Consider the following 23359-nt stretch of genomic DNA (forward strand, 5'->3'; position numbering starts at 1 on the left):
CATTCGAATTTGCATAGAAACTGCGGCACGCTGTGCTTAGATTAAATATTTTTCCTTGACATTCGGCATGAAAAAAAAAAGCAGCTGCTCAAAAGTATAAGTCGGAGAAAATTATTCAAGTGGAAACAATGAGAAGCAATAAAGCGCTGCTAAAAACGATAATGTTGAAATGCTATTTCAACCAAAATTCAACGAATGTCACATTTCCATTTTATTATGAAGGGAGTATGTTACGCAATAGAACAGGAACAAAACAAAAATATCACTTAGACAAAAAGTGCGACACGAGAAACGAAATCTTGCCTCAAAATCCCAATTTTTGTTAACATTTTGTGTCTGCGTGGACTTTGCTCGCTTCTAAAAACGCCAGAAACTGAAAAACTGGCTCAACATGCAGTCATGAAAGCAATTTGCTTTATGCGTGTACACTAAAGGTAGATGCTTAAAGAGAGAAAGGTGTTTGTGAAATGCAGGGCTTGGACGCAGGCACATGAAAATTACATATGGGTATGTATCAATTAAAAGGTACCAAAGCTTGACAAAGGCATTGCCCTCCACATAAACTATGGCAACTCTTTTGTTTCCACAGTCTGGCAGCTATTAGTTAATTGCCGAAGCACATTGGCTTCACACAATACCACTACATTCATATTATGTGTTGTGAGGAGACACTCTTGATTTGATTGATATGTGAAGTTTAACGTCCCAAAACCACCATATTATTATGAGAGACGCTGTAGTGGAGGGCTCCGGAAATTTCGACCACTCTGGGTTCTTTAACGTGCACCCGAATTTGAGCCCACGGGCCTACAGCATTTTCGCCTTCATCGAAAATGCAGCCACCGCAGCCGGGATTCGATCCCGCGACCTGCGGGTAGGCAGCTGAGTACCTTAGCCACTAGACCACCGCAGCGGGGCGAGGAGACACTCTAAAACCAATTAAGATATAGGTTGCAAAGTTTCAGAGAATGAGAGAAGAGAGAGAGGAATAGAAATAGAGAGCTACAACAATCAATTGTCACGTGCACATTCGGAGACGTGCACCAAATCTATGAGCGGGTCCAGATAACTTATGACCTCAGGTTCTACGGCTGTCGACATCTGTGCGTCAACGCATATGGACGTGAACTATCCTTAGCCGATTATTTTTCATTGAACAAGCATGTTTCAACCTGACCTCCTGCTTGACAATTGCAACAAAAATAGAAACTTTCGTTACTAAACAGCACTTGCGTGGCCTGGAAATGGGTTCAGACGCTTCCCTTCTCACAGAAAGCTGTGTATTTGCGTGCGTGCTGACCAATACATACAAACACATGCATGAACATGCATCAAGGATGGTTGAACTTCTCTCTCTTTAGCGCGGAAAATTTCTTGATGCGGCACTGCTAAACGGGACACTATTCTTGCCTTGTTCCTACCAAAACCTGTTTGTAAATCACGTATAGCAATTAGGAGCAAAATTTAAATATTGGACTTCGTCGTGCTAACAAGCGGCATGCTTACTTCGGAGTGTTTTTAGTAACCGTATTTTCGAAACTGAATTTCTTGACCAAAGAAATCTTCAAATATTCTGTTCACTTTCTTAGCATTCTGCTAGGTGCAGAAGCTGTCTTACACACCACTAACAATGCAAACTGCTTTCCATTTAACGTGCACCCCTGCCGAATGGCTCACTCTGGATGATTCGACTCCTCTTTAAATACGCGCTACGGTGCAAAGCATGCTTCTTGATGAGAATGGCGCGATCAAGTCTCCCAGTGGGGAAAACATTCGCGTGGTTCGTTCAAAGCTGTCGGTGTGGTGACAAGGGAGGAGTGGGGTGCAAGTGGTTCGACGGCTGTCGGCGCAGAGAACGAGAAAGTATTTTCACGGTCATCAACGCGTTTATTGATGGCGCCTTGCGGACGTCGCAGCTGCCTTAATTGTAGCAATAACGCTTCGCAGTGGCCCTCTCCATCTGCTGACTCCAAATGAGAGCGCCACGAAGCGGACAATGGTGTGGCCTCTTGGAAACGGTGGTGGTGGCAGAGCGCTGCGTGAAGTGGCAGGGGTTATTTGTACCTGAATGACTGCGGTCGCCAACGTCTTCAGCGCCTTTGTGTTGGTCAAGTTCATGGCAGCTTGGCTCGGAGTTTAGAGTTTGAAAGCTTCCCAAGAATGTTATATTGCCTTTTTTGTTCATCATCACACAATATTACTTTATTAGGGCTGTGCTCTTGAGTGGTGTTATTGAAACAAACCAGTTGATGTTGATATACCTTCTGTTACATCCAACTAGAGATGAAGAGACAGAGAGGACGTCAGATGGCCTCATGCCTCACACATCACCTCTATGATCTCATTCACAGATCTTCTTGCGCATCAAATAAACGTTATATTCTCCTTTTCCAGACATGAAACTATCATCTCTTGACGACATTTGCAGCAAAACAAGCCGATACGTAACCAATATTTACTACGCTTCACTGCAATACAGTGCAGTGCTGCGGCAAAGTTCTTTCTAAATTAGACTATGGTTGCGAATGTATTGACTCAAGTAAACGCTGGTTCCAACATGGAGATAATACACGTAGCGGAGGTTGAGACTGAATCAATGCTTTTTTAGACCTGGAATTAGGGCAGCAAGTTTGAAAAGTCAGACGCCGGATAGTTCTAGCATACAAAATTTCAAATGTTCTTGTACGTTGACGTCTACTAGGCAGATTTGAAACTGTCGAAGGGAGTCGAAGGGAGCCCAGCCTTGTCCGTCGAATCAGTTGAGGTACCACAGAAGTTAAAAGGGGAAAGGAGGCTGAAGAAATTTCATTTCTGCCTCTCACTTGTAACGTGTTCACGGCAAGTCTTCAGTAACACGAAATAATATCATCACCATCATCATCATTATCATCAGCCTGACTACGTCCACTGCAGGACAAAGGCCTCTCCCATGTTCGGCCAGTTAACCCGGTCCTGTGCTTGCTGCTGCCAATTTATACCCGCAAACTTTTTAATCTCGTCTACCCACCTAACCTTCTGTCTCCCCCTAACCCGCTTCTCTTCTCTGGGAATCCAGTTAGTTACCCTTAATGACCAGCGGTTATCCTGTCTACGCGCTACAGGCCCGGCCCATGTCCATTTACTCTTCTTTATTTCAAATATGATATCCTTAACCCCCGTTTGTCCCCTAATCCACTCTACTCTCTTCTGTCTCTTAAGGTTACACCTACCATTTTTCTTTCCATTGCTCGCTGCGTCGTTCTCGATTTAAACTGAACCCTCTTTGTAAGTCTCCAGGTTTCTGCTCCGTAGCTAAGTACCGGCAAGATACAGCTATTATATACCTTCCTCTTGAGGGACAGTGGCAATCTACCTGTCATAATTTGAGAGTGCTTGCCGAATGTACTCCAACCCATTCTTATTCTTCTAGTTACTTCAATCTCTTGGTTAGGCTCTGCGGTTATTACCTGCCCTAAGTAGACATAGTCTTTTACAACTTCAAGTGCACTATTACCTATCTCGAAGCGCTGCTCCTTTCCGAGGTTGTTGTACATTACTTTCGTTTTCTGCAGATTAATTTTAAGACCCATATTTCTGCTCTCCTTGTCTAACTCCATAATCATGAGTTACGATTCGTCCCCTGAGTTACTCAGCAATGCTAATGACATCGGCAAAGCGCAGGTTAGTAAGGTATTCTCCATTAACTCTTATCCCTCACTGTTCCCATTCTAGGCTTCTGAAAACCTCCTGTAAGCACGCGGTAAATAGCATTGGGGAGATAGTGTCCCCCTGCCTTACACCCTTCTTGATTGGTATTCTGTTGCTTTCTTTATGAAGCACTATGGTAGCAGTTGATCCCCTGTAGATTTCTTCCAGAATCTTTATATATACTTCATCTACGCCCTGATTCCGCAGTGTCTGCAAGACGGCTGATATTTCTACTGAATCAAACGCCTTCTCGTAATCTATGAAGGCTAGGTATAGTGGTTGGTTATACTCTGAGCATTTTTCTATTACCTGGTTGATAGTATGAATGTGGTCAATTGTTGAGTAGCCTGTTCGAAATCCTGCTTGTTCCTTTGGTTGATTGAATTCTAATGTTTTCTTTACTCTGTTAGCAATTACCTTTGTAAATAGCTTGTATACTACAGAGAGCAAGCTGATCGGCCTGTAATTATTCAAGTCTTTGTCATCTCCTCTCTTATGTATTCAGATGATGTTAGCGTTCTTCCAAGACTCTGGTACCCTTCCCGTCAGGAGACACCTCGTAAACAGGGTGGCTAGTTTTTCTAACACAATCTGTCCTCCATCTTTCAGCAGATCTGATGTTAACTCATCCTCACCAGCAGCTTTGCCTTTTTGCATGCTCTCCAAAGCTTTTCTGACTTCTTCTATTATTACTGGTGGGGTGTCATCTGGGTTACTGCTAGTTCTTATAGTATTAAGGTATGGTTGTCTCGGCTACTGTACAGATCTCTGTAAAACTCCTCCACTATTTTAACTATCCTATGCATATTGGTAGTTATTTTACCTTCTTTGTTCCTTAGTGCATACATCCGACTTTTGCCTATCCCAAGTTTCCTCTTCACTGCTTTGACGCTTCCTCCGTTTTTCAGAGCGTGTTCAATTCTCTCCATGTTATACCTTCTTACATCGCATACTTTACGCCTATTAATCAACTTCGAAAGCTCTGCCAGTTCTATTTTGTCTGTTGTACTTGACACTTTCATGCTTTACGCTTCCTAATTAGGTTCTTCGTTTCCTGGGAAAGCTTACCAGTGTCCTGTCTAACTACCCTGCCTCCAACTTTCACTGCACACTCCGTAATGATACTCGTTAGATTATCATTCATTGTATCTACGCTAAGGTTGGTTTCCTCACTAAGAGCCGAGTACCTGATCTGCAGCGACACTCTGAATTCCTGTACTTTCCCTTTCAGTGATAGCTCATTGATTGGCTTCTTGCGTATCAGTTTCTGTCGTTCCTTCTTCAAGTCTAGGCGAATTCGAGACCGTACCATTCTATGGTCACTGCATCGTACCTTGCCAACCACTTCCACATCCTGCACGATTCCTGGGTGTGCAGTCATTATAAAGTCTATTTCGTTCTTATTTTCGCCATTAGGGCTCCTCCATGTCCACTTGCGGTTTTCTCGTTTTCGGTAGAAAGTATTCGAAATCCGCAAATTATTGCGTTCTGTGAATTCTACTAGTAGCTCTCCTCTGGCGCTTCTAGTGCCGATGCCATAATCTCCTACTGCCTGGTCTCCAGCCTGATTCTTCCTTACCTTTGCATTAAAGTCGCCCATCACTATAGTATACTGTGTTTTTACCTTACTCATTGTCGATTCTACGTCTTCATAGAAGCTTTCAGCTGAAGCGTCATCATGGCTAGATGTAGGCGCGTAAGCCTGTACTACCTTCATCTTGTATCTTTTATTCAGTTTAATTACAATACCTACCACCCTTTCGTTAATGCTATAGTATTCCTCTATGTTGCCAGCTATGTTTCTGTGAATTAGGAGCCCCACTCCCAGTTCTCTTCTGTCTGCCAAGCCCCGATAGCAAAGGACGTGCCCATTCTGTAGCACAGTATAGGCCTCATCGAAATAATATACATATGAACGATTCGGTCCCTACATTGCCTCCGTCTTGATAAGCCAAGTTTGAAACACCACCCCGCTAGCGCTTCATTAACCTAGCGCAAAAAAGACTTTCACATTGTTATATCAAAAAAATATGCTTAGTGATCCTCTCCAACATTTTTGTTGCAATTTCACTTCGAAGTATTCGGAAATTATTATAGAAATATTAGATTCGGTTGACACTTACACTTAATTATTCGAATTCACCTCGCACGCTGAGTTTGGTCATTCGTACAGCTCTAATTTTTATGTTTTGCAAGTAATTCAGATATGGTGCATCACTTAATAAACACTCTTTGTTGTGCTCTGACTTCTCTGGTAATAAAAATCTTTGTTACGATATGAAGTCTGGTTTTATCGAATCTTGACCATGCCACTCTTATACACAGGTTTACAAAAAAAAGCCTTTGCTTAATACGGTACCGGTGATTTTGTACCCGTTATCTTTATTAAACACTTTATGTAAAGCTTAGAGGTGTTAGTATAAACTCCACCTTTAATAACCACAAAGTATCACGACACAATGGTGTGACTATTGTAACACCTTAGTTGGTCTAACTGTTGCCCCCATGGTTTTTGTGATTGGGGGAATTCGCCCAACTTCTGTGGCACGCACGTTTATGGTGGTTATAGTTTTCCGGCAAGCGGCACAGTCTTAAGTGGCCCATACTCGTCTGTTGGGCTATCTGTTTCCTTCAACTTTAGTAGAGCATAAGTGAGTAGTAGTGGGATTTAACCAATGTCTGTGGGGCATAATCCTTTATGGCCATCACAAGGGCCACCTCAAATCCCGCACATGACAGGCCCCAACATGAACACCTTCCCTGTTAAATGAAAAAAAAATAGCTTGAAGGACGTTGTAGCTTTGTCTTAGAGAGCAGAACGCGATTGCGTCATCGGGCACCATGAGTATTGCCTTCAACCATGCCGTGAGCAAAGGAACGTTTGTGAGCATGAGAATGGACTTCCGAACTATCCTATAATGGCTCGTGGATGTACAGTTGCTATGTGCCTACTATGGTATAATTCTTCCTTTTGCCCATTGGCGAAGTACCCAGTACTCGTTCGTAAGCTGTCATGTGTTTTTGCTTAGCTGCACAGTTTGTATTATAAGCTTTATCATGCCCACTGGTACTGCTGTTCGTATAATTTGAGGCCTGGTCTGATTCTACAATTCTACCACACAATATTACATGCGTTAGGGAGACTACACCTTCTGCATGACATTCATGTAGTGGTTTTTCGCAAAGCAGTTTGAAGCAATAACTTGACTACGCCGTGGAACACCTGTCTACTACGCATACTGCCTAGGTTCAAATATATCACTTGGGAATCAAATTTTTTAATACTTCATTTTCGTCTTCTTCAACGTTTGGGTCATGGACAAGACAACTAATGGTGCCAACACCGACTCTGGTGTTTCTGTGAAACGAGTTTTTTATGGCTATCGCATTATAAAAAGAAGTCCGAACTTGCAAGAAGATGGGGAATTCCAGCCGACAAAGAATGTTTCTGGGAGTAAAAAAAAATCGGCAGTGGGACACTTATGCCCTCACGGCCACGGTTCGTGTTATTATTTTGAATGCTTAGGCTTGGAAGACTCATGATAAACGATAGTTTCTAGGATATAACGTGAATTCCGCGACCGTTACGGCTGAAAAAGAATCCTTGACCCCAGCTGTTGCTCTTCACTTCTGCTACTAGCGCTGTTATCATGCGCAGAAGAGTTAAAGAGACACTAAAGTCAAATAACACTTTATGTCAGAGTGAGAGCTCAATGACAGCCTCTAAATCGACAATATTATTAACAACAGTGCCCTACTTACCGAGAAATTGAGGTAATCGCACAAGAACACAAGCGCCGCAGTAGGCCATTTTCCGCAGGGCGCGGGTTCGAATCCCGGCTGCGGCAGCTGCATTTCCGATGGAGGCGAAAATGTTGTAGGCCCGTGTGCTCAGATTTGGGTGCACGTTAAAGAACGCCAGGTGGTCTAAATTTCCGGAGCCCTCCACTACGGCGTCTCTCATAATCATATAGTGGTTTTGGGACGTTGAACCCCACATATCAATCAATCAATCAAGCAGTAGGCCATTTTCAAAATGATCCTGATGACATCAGACAGACCATCTACAAATAATCACTAGCAATCGATCTAGCTGAAGTGAACAAAGAACCTTCCGTGCATCAACAGGCACAATAAAATGCTGCTTGTTCGTTTCTGTTTGATTCATAAAAAAAGAACCGTCAGAATTCACTATTGGGAATGGCGCAAGTGATTCAAAAATTCAATTTTCGCAAGTTACACGGGACACGTGGTGCCACCTAGCGGGGCGAAGTTGAACAAAAACGTCTGCAATCTTGAAGTCAATCGCGGGAAATTGATTAATGGCCGTCGTTGCTGCTGCGGCCACTGCTTTCGGGGTGCTGCTACTAGCGCAGTAAAGCCGGGCAACAATGTGCACGGCAACAGTGACATGAGACGGTCCGGTCGGTTCGCTTCAGAGGCGGGTAATTTGAAGTGTGCTAACCCGATGCGGAGCACTAAAACGTGATTTTATTTCAAAATACACTCTTCTTTGGCACGAAAGTAGCACTACGAAGCTTCTGGACCGCCATTTCAACAATTAACGTCGACTTAATGGCTCGCTTTAGTGTTCCTCTAAACATTGTTCTACTGGTCACAATTCTTGTGAAAATTTCAATCAGGAAAAGTTGTGTAACTGTGTGAAATAACAATCAGACTTCTTCACTGCGCTGAGTTGTTTTATTGAAAAATTTGCTCTCATGTGTAAAAGAGGTAAAATATTTTATTATAGGCATAGTTTTCCCCGTGATGCCAAGTACAAATTTCAAAAGTTCTACTTTTTTGAAATAACAAACGAACGTGACAGTTCTGCCATATTCTTCAGATTTACGAGATGCCTACCATCACTAGTTGATACTGTATCCCGCACTAATTGTTGAGTGGAATCATTTAAAAAGCGCTGCCCCTGTTTTTATCATTCAGTTGAAAATTGAGTCATATGTTGAACAAGTGAAAAAATGTATTACAAACAAAGAAGTGCAAAAAGAGTCATAGAGCATCTCCAATTTGGATTAAACAGAGTCAGAGTCCGAAAGAAATGTGATACTCAAATTGGGAAGACAACGTAGAAAGAGCGAAAGAAGGCAGCAACAAAATACCTACAGGGTCACCAGTGAAAAAACGGGACTACCTCCGTGAAATGTGAACTCGGTGATCAGATCCACAGCGTTGAAAGGGAGACATCGGCGATTGACGTAGTCGGAAAACAGTCCGAAAGAAGCTATCAATATCCTCTCAGGGGTCCCTGCCACCTGATACAACATTATCGTCGTCCAAGGCAGTCATTAAATAGTCCCAGCTCTACTAGCTTCATCTAGAACTGCTGCGACAGTGAAGCCATTGTAGGCATAGAAAAGCGGTGAAGAGAAAGGGCTTCAAAAAAAAATAAAAGTGAACAGCTTTGATACCGCGAAGGGAAGAGCGGAGACGAGTTAGTCAATATAAAAACAATGTTTGCGAGTTCAGCTGTATTTATTTTCGCTTTTATTCTTCGCCCAGGTAGTATACGTAGCATTTTCCGTTCATTTTTCTAGCCACTTAGGACTTCTTCTTTTATTTTTTATCCTCCGTGCGAAGCCGGATACAGCGGTGGGCATCTTTCTTGCAAACACCGTGCTGGCCGTAGCGAGCTCCGCTTTTGTTCGGCGCTCGGTCGATTCCCAATGAGAGCTCAGATTTATAGCTGCACAAATGGGGTGCCTCTGTCTACCGTCTGCTTTCACTGGGTGGCCATCCGGACATGCTGGTATAGATTTCCCGCTCTTGCGCTGATAGGAAAAGGTTCTCCTTTCTGTCCTGGCATGTGCTACCGAGAAAACGCCTGAACGAGTGTAACCGGGGTGTTCTCGTACTCAAGAAGTTGTAAGTGCGTGAGATAAAAAAATGGAGACAGTGAGTGAGTGAGTGAGTGAGTGAGTGAAATAAAAATACCCAATAAAGAGGCTAGAAAGACAACCATCGATGTAGTTCTAGATGTAGAGAAAATGTCACGTAATCTGAAGGTTGTAGGTTCGGTCCTCATATTGGCGGCATGTCTTTTCATTCACTTTCATTTCTTTCTAATTCTGCCTTAATTACTACGCACCAGTAAACGCACAAATATTGCCCCCTATGTCTTCATAGGCTTCACTTTCTATTGGTTTATTTGAGTACGATGAAGTATGAAAATTCCTGGTCTTACAGTGCTGTGCTCTGCGCCTATATCATTCGACAGCCCACAAGGCAGTGAAATTCCTCTTGTGTGTTTTGAGGACGACAAGTTTGTGTGAACGCCTCTGGCTTGTCATTGAGTTGTACATGCTGCAGTGAGTTTCCTGTCAGTCTCTCATTTTTTGCCCTTCTCTCGCCTCTTTATTATCTTTCTTGTCCTCTTTCCTAATCCCCCAGTGTAGGGTAGCCAACCAGATATATTTCTGGTTAACCTCCCTGCCTTCGCCTTTTGTCGGCTTCCTTCCTTCCTTCCATTTTTTTTTTCACTCAGTATGCACTCAATTCACAGTCTAGTTGACTCGCGCAAGTGTTCACTCATAAAAAAACTACTTTAGAGTTACCGGAGAAACCGAATGCGCAAATACACGTTGTCATGCATACTAATGTCTCCACCAACGCATCCTTCCTTCTCGCAAATGAAAAAATTGCGTTATTTACATCTTACAGTATTGCTAAGCACGACTGAGTGGTGTAGAAGTCTGTGTGCATTGCGGTAAACGCGCTGCCCTCACGCACTGCCACACGCCATTGGCAATCACTATTGCTGAGTAAACATTTACTGAGTGTTTTTTCCCATTAGCCTTGAAAAGTTTGTTCTAGCACAACTCGTTTGCGTATGTAAGCAAGTCGCCTTATATAAAAAAGGAGTACGTGTCAGTCTATCTGTTGTTTTGGCTCTTTGTGTTGTGTTTCGCACAGGCGCAAGCACAAAAGAGAACGCACGCAACAAGGGCGGAGTTTGCGCTCACTACGATAGACTTGCGCTGCCCTCGCAAACACCTATACTAGAGGAAAATGAGCGATATACGAAGACGCCTCATAATATTTTGTTTGTTTGCGTGAGAGTGATGCATCCCAATAAGATTGTGAAATTTGCCATAGGACTGTGTCAAGCTGCAGCAATGCAATATAAACTTGCTCCAAGTGGCGGTAAGGGCACGCAAATATGGACTCCATAAAAAAGTGGGGCAGAATTTTGAATGCTGAATGTTATTTCGTTGCTTGTGTGGCGCATGTGCTGCAGATACTGTACGCCTGCATTGCGGATTACTGCGTAACCTGAAAACACTTTCAATGTTCAAGCTGGGGAAAGGAAGCTTTGTACTATATTTCTTGTCAGTAGAGCTGTCTTCCTCTATACGCTGTGTTGTAGTTGTCGTATTAGTAGATGTGTAGTGTGATGTGCCACGCAGCAGGTCACGTAGCTAGAAAGTGGTGGGGGGGGGGGGGGGGCTCAACAGAGAAATGGCTTTACGGCTATGGCCTCATAAATTGGAAACTCAAACATGAGCTGCTTGCATACGTGTCACCGTGGCGTTCTCACGTTTTCGAACGTTTGGCTTAATGCCATCAAGAACCGTACATACGTTATATATAGAAAAAAGGGCCCGTTATTGATACTGGCACTTATTTCTGCAAAGCAGATTAGGTGTATGCAGAAAACCAAGCAAAAAACAATGACACTTGCGTTGATTTCGACATGGCCGTTTTCACCGAGATGAGATGGAAAAAAAAATCGTGAAGCGCAAGCTGTGACCTGAAGCGCAACATAGGCGGAGCTGGAATCACAAACAACGAAGGAATTATATATATTGTAACGGGGTTTATTTGCAGCGCAGAACGCAGAAAGCGAAGCAGTCAGCAGCGTCCGGCCAAGCGCAGCAAGCACGAGCTTATGCTGATGGCAATGCCCCTGATGCGCCGAGAAATGCCGCTGAAGCTCCTCTTCTTCACTACAATCGCCCTCCGCACAAAAAGACGCCATCCTGGCGGATTAGGGAGAAGAAACGACTAATGGGTCGTAATATGGCTTGAGACGAGAGACGTGGACAGTGTCGCGGCCGCGGTAGCGTAGATCTGTGGATGGGATGATGGGCTCCACGATATAGTTGACGAGTGACGTTTGCTCTACAACGCGGTATGGCCCGATGTATTTGGGAAGAAGTTTTGCGGAGCGGCCAGGCGGGGTAGCAGATGCCCGAAGCCATAGTAATGAACCAGGTGGAAAGTTTGGAGCCGAACGGTCCCCAGTCTGGCGGGATTGCTGCTGCCACTGGTCCTCGGTAGAAAAAGAGCGGGCAAGCTGGCGGCATTCTTCAGCATGTCGGGCAGCTTCGGACAGAGTTGTACTTTCGGACTCATAAGGTTTATATGGAAGAATAGTGTTTACTGTATTTGAAGGTTCTCGTCCGTACAAAAGAAAGTATGGCGAAAACCCAGTAGTAGCTTGTACGGCAGTATTATACGCGTAGGTGACGAACGGGAGAACTTGGTCCCAATTTGAATGATCAGAGGCGACGTACATCGACAGCATACTTCCAAGAGTACGGTTGAAGCGCTCCGTCATGCCATTTGTTTGAGGGTGGTACGCTGTACTTGTGCGGTGCACGATTCGACATTCGTTGAGTAATGCCTTCAAGGCGTCAGAAAGGAAGGCACGGCCTCTGTCACTTAAGAGCTCGCGAGGGGCCCCATGACGCAGAATGAAACGTTGCAACAGAAACGTTCCAACGTCACGGGCTGTGGCAGTCGGCAGCGGGGCTGTTTCGGCATAGCGTGTCAGATGGTCTATCGCAACAATAATCCAGCGATTACCAGCTAGAGTTGATGGTAGTGGTCCGTAAATGTCAATGCCGACGCGATCAAAAGGTCGACTAGGACAAGGAAGAGGTTGTGACGGGTAGACTTGCCCGGGAGGTAACTTTTGTCGTTGGCACTGAGCACACGAGCGAATGAACTTTCGCACGTAATTATACATGCCACGCCAATAATATCTGAGTCGAAGCCTAGCGTATGTCTTGAAGAGGCCTGCGTGGGCGCACTGTGGGTCCGCGTGAAAAGCTTCGCAGATGGCAGCTCGAAGATGGCGGGGTATCACCAGGAGACACTTGCGACCGTCAGAAAGGTAGTTGCGTCGATAAAGAAGATTATCCCTTAGGCAAAAGTTGCTAGCCTGGCGGCGGAGAGCGCGAGACGGCGAAGGAGTGAGAGGATCAGAAAGAATGCTTATGAGGCCACTGATCCAGGGATCCTTTCGTTGTTCCATCGTCATGTTGCGCAAAGCGGATGACGCAAGTGCAAGCTCGAGAGAAGAGAGGCAAACACCTTCATCCGATATGGGTGAGCGAGAAAGGGCGTCGGCGTCCGTGTGCTTACGACCAGATCTGTAAATAACGCGGATGTCGTATTCCTGAAGTTTGAGCGCCCAGCGAGCAAGTCGTCCGGAAGGGTCTTTAAGTGTGGATAGCCAACAAAGGGCGTGGTGGTCAGTGACGACGTCGAATGCGTGACCATACTGGTAGGGGCGAAATTTTCCAAGGGCCCAAATAATAGCTAAACACTCTTTCTCGGTCACGGAGTAGTTAGCCTCGGCTTTCGTCAAAGTACGGCTTGCGTAGGCGACGACATATTCATCAAACCCTGCCTTTCGTTGCGCGAGCACAGCGCCAAGTCCAACACCGCTGGCATCAGTATGAACCTCCGTGGGAGCGGCAGGATCGTAGTGGCGGAGGATGGGTGGTGAAGTCAGCAGGTGGCGTAATTTGGTGAATGCATCGTCGCATGCTGGTGACCAGGTGGAAAGGTCCTTGTCGCCGCTAAGAAGGTCCGTAAGGGGCGCACATATGGAAGCAAAATTTCTAATAAAGCGTCGGAAGTATGACGACAAGCCGACAAAACTTCTAAGTTCCTTCAAGTTTTTTGGCTTCGGAAAATCGGCGACTGCTCGAAGCTTGGCGGGGTCGGGAAGTATGCCGTCCCGCGATACGACGTGGCCAAGAATGGTGAGCTGCCGAGCACCAAAACGACACTTCTTGAGGTTGAGTTGAAGGCCGGCGTCGGTGAGACGTGTGAGGACGTGCTCGAGACGATTTAAATGGGTGTCGAAATCGGTGGAAAAGACAACTACGTCATCGAGGTAGCATAAACATGTGTTCCACTTGAGGCCTCGTAAAATAGCGTCCATCATTCTTTCAAAAGTGGCTGGAGCCTTACAAAGGCCGAAAGGCATAACGGTAAACTCGTATAACCCATCAGGTGTGACAAATGCTGTTTTCGGTCGGTCAGATGCTTCCATAGGAACTTGCCAGTATCCAGACCGTAAATCCAGCGAAGAGAAATATTCTGCTCCCTGCAAACAGTCAAGGGCGTCGTCTATTCGAGGTAACGGGTAAACGTCCTTGCGGGTGATCTTGGTTAAACGTCGATAATCCACACAGAACCGAATGGAGCCATCCTTCTTTTTAACAAGAACGACCGGTGACGCCCAGGGACTGTAAGAAGGCTGTACAATACCCCGCTGGAGCATGTCAGCAACCTGGTCGTCAATAACACGGCGCTCCGACGCTGAGACTCGGTAGGGGCGCTGCCGTAGAGGCGTATGGCTTCCTGTGTCAATCTTGTGAGATATGTTCGATGTGCGACTGAGGCCAGAAGCGTGGCTGTCAAAAGAAGTACGAAACTTTTGCAGCAAGTTCACTAACTGGCTTCGTTCTGACGAAGACGTTGCGACATCGATGGAGCGGTGGAAAGCGTCAAGGAGTGACTGGTCAACAACAGAGTCAGAAATGAGTGCGCTGAGGTCCGTAGAAAGTAAACTAGATGGAGCGTCAAAAATGTGACGGGCGTCGATCGGATACACGTGACCGAGACATTCACCATAGAATAAAGGTAAAGGCCCTTCTAGCGTATTGTACACGAGCGTCTTCGTGACGCCATGGTGGAGAGTAAGGAGAGCAATGGGCAGTGGAGAACATTTCCGTTGAATGAACAGGGCAGAGGGCGTAAATACAACATCACCGTCGGAAATAGCGTCACACGACACAGTCACCAGCAGAGAAGAGCGCGGTGGTACGGTGGTGTCGTCGGAAACAAACAGTTTATAACACGGCAGGGAGGCTTCGACAGCGTCAACATCAGGAAGTGCAGATAGCTCAAGTTCAGCGCGACAGCAGTCAATGACGACATTATTATTGGCAAGGAAGTCCCAGCCGAGTATCATGTCATGGGAACACGAGGGCAGCACTACGAATTCGACAATATACACAATCCCTTCGATGACGACTCGTGTGGTGCAGGCTGCGAGAGGTGTTACACTTTCTGCGTTAGCCGTTCTAAGAGAGAGGCCGGATAATGGCGTCAGAACTTTGCGGAGTTTGCGGCACAGGTTCATGGACAGGACGGATAGAGCGGCTCCGGTGTCAACAAGCGCCATGACGACGATACCATCGACTGACACTTCAATGACGTTAGCTGGACAGAGGCGAGGACTTGTGCATGGCGACGGGGACGCAGTTCGTGCCTCGGGAACTGCGGCCGTTAGTTTTCCTGGTCGGTGGGTCCGGAACGGCGACGCATAGGGGAAAGCGAACGTCGACGTGGAGATGGGGAGCGGCGGGTCGGGCCGTGTGGACGATCAGAAGGAAAGGAAGAGGAAGGAGGGCTTGAAGGCGTAGACGAAAACTGAGGGTCGAAAGAGGGCATTCGTCGAATGTTCTGGGCAGCCTGGCGACGACGACAATAACGTGCCACGTGGCCAACACCACCACAAGAAAAACATATGGGACGGTTGTCGTAGGTCCGCCATTGGTCGGAGTAGACTCCGACTTGCGGCTGGGGGGCAGAAAACTGCGGCCGAGGTGGTATCGGCATAGGCGGCGGTGAATAGGTCGGCGGTGAATAGGTCGGCGGTGAATAGGTCGGCGGCGAAAAGGGCGGCGGCGAATACATAGGCGCTGACTGGAAAGCAGGCTGTCGAGGTCGAGCAACGGCTTCGGCGTACGTGAGAGGTGCGGCGACTGGGGGAGGTTCACGGGCGGGAGGAAGAACTTGTGCGACCTGGTCTTGAATGAAGTCGCGGAGTGTAGACGGTGATCTGCGTGGTTGATCGGGTACACAGGACATCAAAGAGAGCTGACGAGCGACCTCAGCGCGGATGAACTCTTGGATCTTGGAGAGAAGAGGGGCATGGTCTTCTCCTATGCCAAGGGTGGAAAGGCTGGACGAAGAGTCGTCGAGCACCGAGGGACGTCGGGTGGAAATACGTTGCCTGCGCAACTCGTCAAAACTCTGGCATAACTCGGTCAGTTCTAGGACAGTGCGAGGACTCTTTGAAAGCAACATTTGGAAAGCGTCGTCCTCAATGCCCTTCATGATATGCTTGATCTTAAGCTCTTCGGACATTGACTCGTTCACTCGCTTGCAAAGGTCCAGAACGTCCTCAATATAGCTTGTGAAATTCTCACCAAGCTGCTGGGACCGAGTATGTAAGCGTTGTTCCGCACGGCGTTTGCGTACCTCAGGCCGCCCGAAAACTTGTGTGAGGCTCGTTTTGAAGGCCGACCATGTAGGGAGTTCCGCTTCGTGGTTTATAAACCACAGCTTGGCCACGTCCGACAGGTAGAAAGAGACGTAGGCCAACTTGGTGGTGTCATCCCATTTGTTGTGAGTACTCACTCGCTCGTACATTGAAATCCAGTCGTCAACGTCCTTGTCTTCTGTGCCTGAGAAGACAGGGGGATCTCGCAGACGCAGAGAACCGGCGCAGAGAACAGTAGGCGGTGCCGGTGGAGGAGTTGGAGCGGTGCTTGCGTCGGTAGGCATAACGGATGGTAAAGTGCGATTCCGAAGCTCCAGGGTGATCGAAACCCAGCAGAACCCACCACTTGTAACGGGGTTTATTTGCAGCGCAGAACGCAGAAAGCGAAGCAGTCAGCAGCGTCCGGCCAAGCGCAGCAAGCACGAGCTTATGCTGATGGCAATGCCCCTGATGCGCCGAGAAATGCCGCTGAGGCTCCTCTTCTTCACTACAATATGTTCATGAATCACCAAACTCTTCACCGGATACGACGTGTCTGCGTGGCTAGTGCACTCCACTTCCCCGGAAAGAGAAAGAAGAAACAGAAGTGCACGTTAGCCGAGTGAACTTCAACCATGATTTCTTCCCACGCTGCCGCTGGTAGTGCTGACGCCAGCAGTGTTGCTTGTGCAGCAAAATGAAGAAAATCACGGCGGCACAACAAGCTTGATCAACAGAGGCTTCCGATGCAGACAGTTTTTCTTACGTATTTTTCATTAATTCCGTTCTAGTATCTTTAAATGCCGGGGTGTTAGTGAACCAGAACGCGAAACTTCATGGCACTTAGAAAAAAAAAGGTTTAAGGGGAGAAAGTGAACGACGCTCCCAGCTTTTCTTGGGTGCTTGTGTCCCACCACGCCATCTCAACTTCGGCAACGAGCGCAAGGTGGGCGCTCACACACTAGAATGGAAACGATGTCCTTCTAGTTGAATAAATAAAATAATTGTAAGAGTGATGGAGTAGCGTAGGCCAAAAAATGAAAGGTTCCTACAAAGAATTTTAGAGGAAGTAGGAATCAAAAGGCACGCTCCTTTTTTCCCCGGCACCTTCGGTCCACTTTTCCGGCATGGTTAACTATTGGATGACTGCTTTCGTTTATTCCACGAACCGGAGACCCGCCTACTAGATGCCGTTTAACCCACCGATGCTCAAGGAGCCGTGTTTGAGAGGCGCGCCTTCGTGTCTTGGGAAAACGCCACGTCCAATTCGTGCTCCACTCGATTGTTCGCTCTTCTAAGGAAAAACTTTTTCCTCCAGCTCGCCGGTGCTTTTGGCCTTTTGTCTTGCGCTATAGTCCCGTTCCACTCCTTCGCGGCATTTCTGGTTCAAACTTTACTCCTTATGATTCTTGTCCCCTGCTTTATACGAATGTCCGTGTAACACGCTTACTTTTCTGTAGCTAAAGCCCTTTTGTCTTTAGCGTGACTAAAAAAAGGTGGCACGATCGGATCACGTGAACCGGAACGTGTACGTCACTCACTGCTCTTCTTTGTTTCTGACATTTTCCAGTCGCGGCTGATGGTGTTATTTTTTTTCCCCTGCAAGATGGGTTGAGGGTACAGGAAGGCCACCTATAAGTAAGCTTGCAATTGCGGCTGTCCCGCTTGCTATTCCGTCCCTTTATTGCTGCCCCCTGTCTTACACAATCATGCTTTGCGTACTTCGAAGTGACGTCCAAAAGTGGCCTTTTGTCTTTCTTTTCTGTTTAAGAACAGCGTGCAACTCGTCCGTAAACAAGGTCGAGTAGAGACAAGTGAACTGTTTCAACGTTTATTTTCAACGTTATTTAGCACGACGTAAGCGACAAAAAAATCAAAACAGCGAATAAAGAAACGATATGGGAATACACAACGCAAACGGCTAATTGTCCTCATGTCTTTGCTGGGGAACATTGTTTGAGTTTTCTCGGCAATGAAAACAAGCACCACGTCCACCTGCTGTCTTTTCTTTCAATCGTTCCGGTTGCTTGGATCCTGCTCTCGGCATGCCTAAATGTCCATATTTTCAAAGATCAAGTTTGTTTAGAACGTTTCGCGTTAGAGAGACAGCAATGGAATCATTTATTTATATTGCCCCCCCCCCTTCTCACTCGCTTTTAAATGCGAAGAATTTCTTAGCGAACTTCGGCGACTTTGAGCGCATCCATCTATCTATCTACCTATCTAGCCGCTTACGACATTTAGCTCTCCTGGCCGTTTGGATAATGGTATCGATACCAAACTTAATATGTCATAACATTACTGTAGGATGAGCATATTTTAGTAGTCATAACATGAAAATCGTGACATGTATGTAATGAATGACATGATTTACATCTTATGGTTTCGCTGCTCTTGCGGTGGTCGCGTTCACATGACATGTTACAAAACTGGTATGGTATGACATGATTGCATGGCGAACACAAGCGATAGACCCTAACGTGGAAATCATGACACGCACGTCATGTAAGTAATGAGTCATGACTACACGCCACGCTCATGACGCGCTCGCAGTCATCTCGGGAGCTTCACATATACCAAATTCGGCGTTAGGTGATGCGAATCGATGACGAAGGTATGCGATTAGTGCAAGCATGATAATCATGAGATGCGTGTCATGTGACATTATGACTACAATCCACACTCATGATGCCCTCGCAGCCGTTTCGATAGCTTCACATACACCAAATTTGGTATTAAGGGACGTGAATGGACGACAAAGGGATGTGACTGGTGCAAGCATGATAATCATGTGATGCGTATCATGTAACTGCATCACTACAGGCTACGCTCATAATGCGCTCGTGGCTGTCTCGCTAGTTTACATCTACCAAATTCAGTATTACGTGACGCGAACGAACGACATATGTAAGTGACATGTTCAAACATGATAATCATGACATGCGTGTCAATTAACCACATGACTACATGCCGCACTCATTATGCGCTCGGGGCCGTTTCGCTAGAATAATATATGCCAAATTTAGTATTACGTCACGTGAATGGATCACAAAGGTATGTGACTGGTGGAAACAGATGCGTGTCATGTAAGAAAACAACTACATGCCACACTCAAGGCGCAAATACACTTTGACGTGACCCGGTGCGCGTGTGCTCCAGCGTTCGTTTCGTCGCGTCATGCCGGCGATGCCACGCCAGGCGCCGATCTGCCTGGTATATACTCGCAGGAACGCGCCGCATCACGTTGCTTTGACGCATGCGCATTTGAGCAAACCCGGCGTCCCTTCGTCATAAAGCTTGCCAGACGCGGTGCATTCTGGGAAACGTCGTCGATGCGAAATGCAGCATGTCGCATTTCACACCGCTTGCCGCCGGGCTGCGCCGACAGACGTTGAGCCCCTGTGCCATGAATGCAATGAACTAGTATATACCATGAATAAACTCGAGGTGGTTAAAGGTGGGAAGTAGATACGAAACGCAAGCCGTAAGAAAGTAAAAGCCGAATCCTCCTGTCTCTCATTTCCCATTAGCAGCCATTGGCATGTACATTGAGCACTATCTGACAGGAAAAGGTTGCTACTTTATACACGATGGGCGTAACCTCCTTGGTTTTAGAAAGGTTTAGCGAGCGTTGGGCCGCAGTGCCATGAATACAGGGACTTAGTATATACCATGAACTCGAGATGGTTAAAGGTGGGAAATAGACCCGAAGCGCAAGCCGTTGAAAGTGTGCGTACGCCAGCTCTCGTTTAGTCCTTGGAATGTCCGCTGGATGGCGGTGCTTCTATATGGAGAATATATGATGAAAAGATGCAAAATAGTGGTACTTGGAGTGTTGAATAGATGGACGAACTGACACACAGACAGGCGCATGGATGGACGCATGAATGGACGCAGGGGCGGATGCATGGACGAACGCAGGGACGGAGGCACAAGCAGACGCACGCGCGGATGGGCGGATGGACGCATGGACGGTCACACAGTCGGATGCATGGATGGACGGAAGCAAGAACGAATGGACGGACGAATGCTTCGCCCCACTCTCCATCATTCACTCTGTGGATATGCTGCCATTTTTTTCAGTGTTCAACAACGCACAGAAGCAATCTCTCACCGGCGCCACCTGGGAGGTCAAAATGTAAGACTGGTTACACACTACGACTACTACTACGAGGGACGAACGGGTGCCGCTATAAGGAGCTTCGCCCCTAAAATAGCTCTGCGACACGCGCTTGCTTCACCTGGGTCATGGTGAAGGCTTGGTGTATCTCGGCCTTCCCCAATTGCACTCGCCCAACGAAAACGTGAGGCCGGCCAACAAAGATGACCCGACGCATGCTGCGTTTCACTCTAGCTTGGCAGTGGTGTTCAATAACGCTAAAATGCCGCGAGTAGGTGACCAAAGCTGCAATTCGGCGTCCGATGAGTGACGCTCTTCTGGTTGTCACACTGCTTTCTACGATTATGATTTCACTATGCACTATCACAGCAACCACACACATCTATGACGACAATAGTTTGTTTGTTCATTTATCAAATAATTTAGCCATCGGGAGGGAGATTTATCACTAAGTGTCAACGTGGATGCATCGACGTTAAACGATGCGATATATCTGTGAAGCACCATTAGACATCGTGCAGGCTGTCATATATCGACGTAGAATAGACATTACTACTTCTGTAAGGACATGTGTAACTTTCTGATAGGACCGGTTCACGCTAGCTACAAGCATGCCTCGCCATTTGACGTTCTCAGACAGCTGCGCGCGGCTGCTTCTATTGCGCACGTCTGCCGTTATTTGCCGTTTGAAGAATGGGTCCAAGACCCATTTTCCTGCCGTTTGCCGTTTTTCGAAGAGCGACGTGGCCAACCAGCGACGGAGGAGCGACATGACTGAGTTTCGTCCTCTGCTTTCGCCTCTCCGCTTCGTCTGCGTTTGCCGCGGGACACTTCGAGCTGCTTGCTGCTTACTCCGCGGTTTTCACTCGATGTGGTACGCGTTGTTCCCAGACTATGTTCCAGCAGCGAATGGAGCATTTCAGCCTGTTCGGTATCGAAAAAAATGGCAGCATATCCACGGAGTGAATGATGCAGAGTGGGGCGAAGACTTCGTCCGTCCATTTGTTCTTTCTTCCGTCCGTCCATGCATCCGTCAGTCTGACCATCCATGCGTCCATCAGCCCGTCCGTGCGTGCGTCTGTTCGTGCATCCGTCCCTGCGTTCGTCCATGCAGCCGCCCCTGCATCCGTTCATGCGTCCATCCATGCATCTGTCTATGTGTCCGTTCGTCCATCTATTCAACACTCCAAGTACCACCATGTCGCATCTTTTCATCGTATATTCCCCATACAGAAGCACCGCCATCCAGCGGACATTCCAAGGACTAAACGAGAGGTGGCGCACGCACACTTTCTTACGGCTTGCGCTTCGGGTCCACTTCCCACCTTTAACCACCTCGAGTTCATGGTATATACTTGTTCACTGTATTCATGGCTATGCGGCCCAACGCTCGCTAAACTTTTCGAAAACCAAAAAGGTTACTCCCAGCGAGTATGACGTAGCAAACTTTTTCAGTCAGATAGTGTTCAATGTACATGCCAATGGCTGCTAATGGAAAATGAGAGGCGGAGAATTCGGCTTTTACTTTCTTACGGCTTGCGCTTCGTATCTACTTCCCGTTTTTAACCACCTCGAGTCCATTCATGGTATACAGAAGTTCATTGTATACATGGCACTGCGGCTCAACGCTCGCTAAACCTTTCTAAAGCTAAGGAGGTTACACCCAGCGAGTATAACGTAGCAACCCTTTCTTGTCAGATAGTGCTCATTGTACATGCCAATGGCTGCTAATGGTGATCGCAGCCTGCGCATTAACTAAAAGCCGAATGCTCCTGTCTCTCATTCCCCATTAGCAGCCATTGACATGTATATTGAGCACTATTTTTTGTTGTTCAACAACGCACAGAAGAAGTCTCTCACCGGCACCACCTTGGAGGTCAAAATGTTATACTTGTTACATACTACGGGAGACGAACGGGTGCCGTTATAAGGATTTTCGCCCCTAAAAACCGCACAGCAATTCAAAATGGCGTCTTCCAAAGCAAGCGTTTGGACAAGTGGCGCCAGCTATCCAGCATTAGCGACAACAAACAAACGCGTTATGTATGCCTTCCAAAACTTGGGAAGGTTTGCTTAAGCGTAATATTTGAGTATGGCTCTCAAAACTTGTGCTGAATTGATTCGAGTACTGTGTTGTCGAATCTAAAGGACACAAGTCTAAATCAAATGAATGCATCAGTTCGGAGCTTACAATCTACAGAGTGCACGGCGGCCGCTTGATGGATTCGAGGTGCTCGACAACAGAATTAGGAAGGGCGGTCATGTTTTGTTAGAGGCTGTAATGACTCACCGGTGAAGCTTGGCGTTCACCTAAAACAGCTCGCCTGCGGACGGTGCCAGTCGACGGTCTACGGCACCGCGCCGTCAGGGCATGGTTGCCGCTTGTCAAAATTTATGCTTCAGCACACACCCTCTAATCAAATCTTTCAAAACTAATAATAATAATAATAATAATAATAATAATACCATCTGGGGTTTTACGTCCTTTAGCCACGCTATGACTATGAGGAGACACCGTTGTGGAGGGCTACGGATATTTCAATCGTTTGGCGTTCTTCAACACGTACTCACATGGCGCAGTATACACGGGATTCTACCCTTTCGCCTCCATCGAAATTTGACTGCCATGGCTGACATCGAACCCGCGAGCTTCAGGTTAGCAGTCGAGCCCAGTTCCCACTGTTCATCTGTGGCGAGCAAGACAAACAAAAGCCACTCTGCATCAACAGCGACATCGCTTGGTCATTTCTATGCTTCAGACAATATACAACGTTACGTCGTCAGACAGTATCATGGGTCCTTCTTCAAGACAAGCGCAAGGCCTGCACATGGCGACCAACGCAATCATTTTACATATTGTTGCTAACCGCGAGCTGATTATCTTCACTTATGCTGAATATCTCCACTGCATCGAATATTTTTGCAGCAAGTCTGTGCTGTGATAGGGGCGATGCTGAAAGCATGATAACAAAAACCCTAGCCTCTTTTGTTATAAGGGCTGTGAAAGAACGTTATAAGAGTCTCCT

The sequence above is a fragment of the Rhipicephalus microplus genome, chromosome 1 (assembly GCF_043290135.1).
Source record: "Rhipicephalus microplus isolate Deutch F79 chromosome 1, USDA_Rmic, whole genome shotgun sequence".
Taxonomy (NCBI): domain Eukaryota; kingdom Metazoa; phylum Arthropoda; class Arachnida; order Ixodida; family Ixodidae; genus Rhipicephalus; species Rhipicephalus microplus.